Genomic DNA, 2,064 nt, shown 5'->3' on the forward strand with positions numbered 1-2,064 from the left:
GCACAGACAAAACAGGGTGAAATATTTTTTGGTAAGTCTTAATCATAAAAAAGGAAAACAAAGATAGAAAAAAAAAACACAGTCCAGAAGATGTGAAAATGAGAGCTGGAGAAATATCTATAGCAATTTGTCCTCACAGAATGTATCCAATATTTCTTCCTTTTTTTTTCTAAGAGGTTTTGCCATAGTAGGTTTTGCCATAGGGTGTGTGCAATAGCCAGAGAGAGAGAGAGACAGAGATAGTGACAGGAAAATGAGAAATAATCCACACTGAGATGGTCACAATGCAATTCCTTGTCCTCCATTCTTCTTCCTGGGATCTTAGGCATGCACGTATTCAAGCCCAGTTTGAGATCAAGCCACTTGTTTTGGGACTCAAACTGCAGTTGGCCATGTGAGAAGTGGGAGTACAGCAATGTCAACACTACACCATCTGCTAGCACCAAGTGTACCTGATATTACGTTCTTTGGTTCAGATTTAAAGTGCAATCCTAATTTTTTTGGAGGCTTTTGCCACAGACTGTGTGCACTTACTGGAGAGATAGAGAGGTAGAGAGACAGAGACAGAGAGAGTGAGAGAGAATTTGAGACATTTTCCCCCTGCCCTGGGAGGAATGGCCATGCCACAATCCCTTCTCCTCCTTTCCCTCTCCAGGAATCTCGGGCATGCATAGACATGCACCGAGTGTGATTTTTTCAAGTCACCTACCTGGTCAGGGATTCAAACTACAGTCAGCCATGTGCGAGTCCAATCACATAATTACTATACCACTTGCTTCCCCTAACTTAATCATTTTTTAAATTATGAAACACATTGTTTCAAAATCAATGACTAAATTTCTGTGAAATTTCTCCTGTTCTTTGTATTTCTTTTACTCATCCAATAGCAAAATGTTTACAAACTTAAACTGTAAGATTAATCCATACATATATTTTAGAGTTAGTTTACAATTATCTGTCAATGATATTTCTCATTATGGAGAAAAGAGTGAGCTGACACTGTAATAGTTTAATACAAAATTGTTGTCTGTCAGTTATGGGCTTCATCTAGGATGTGCAGAGCCAGACAAATATTTTCTTTGAAAGAGTTCTGTTTTGCTAATCCGTTTGATATTTAAAAATAAAATAGTTTGCCTAAAGAGGATATTTTAAAATTAATGAGCCAGTATCAGATATAGTGATTTATAGATGGAAATTTAATATTGTGAGCAAAGAAAAAGTAGTTATGTACTTGTTATTGTTTAACTAAAGCATCTTAAAAGTATTTGTAGTGTTCAGGTATCTCTCTCTATTAGTCTAGGAACTATCTCTTCTTATCTGTTTCTTTGCCAAGCACATGTGATCTATAGCAAAACTCTCTAAAAAAAATAAAAACAACTACATAAAAATGAAACTTAGATATTCTTAGTTATCTAACTAAAACAATATTAGTCCAGTATGAGAAACTATGGATGTTATAATAAATACAAACTCTGATGGGCAGTTCTAATTATCTCTGACAAGTACAAAGGAGAAAAAGAGTTATTTATTACTTCTTTTTAATACATTGGGTTCCTAATGGGGGTGAGAGATAAAGAAGGTTGTGAGGTGAGGTGCAGTTAAATGAGAAAAGTGAATAAAAAACTGATAAGAAGGAAAAAAAAACTGATAAGAAGGAGAGATATATGCATTCCATCAGGTAAACACACAGATGGCCTCCCTGAAAACTACATTTATTAAATCATTAAATCAAAACATTGTAGAAAATAAATTCATAGCCAAACAATAAACAAATACTAAAGCAATATAATACAATTCCATTTTCTTTATTTTATATAACAAAGAAAAAAGTTGGGAATATGAACTCAGGAAGGTGGAATGTAGACAAAGTGTATGCATTCATTGAGATCAACACATACTCAGTTTTTCAATGAATTCATCAATTATTTCTTAACACTTATCTCGGCCTCCATTCTTCATGTTTAAAGATAATTAATAAGGAAATATAAATTCTTTTGCACTTTCTTTGAGTCCAGGATTCTTTCTTTTATGTTGTATCTTCCAGTCTTTACAGAAATTTTATAA

The sequence above is a fragment of the Tupaia chinensis genome, unplaced genomic scaffold (assembly GCF_000334495.1).
Source record: "Tupaia chinensis unplaced genomic scaffold, TupChi_1.0 Scaffold146356_1, whole genome shotgun sequence".
NCBI lineage: Eukaryota > Metazoa > Chordata > Mammalia > Scandentia > Tupaiidae > Tupaia > Tupaia belangeri.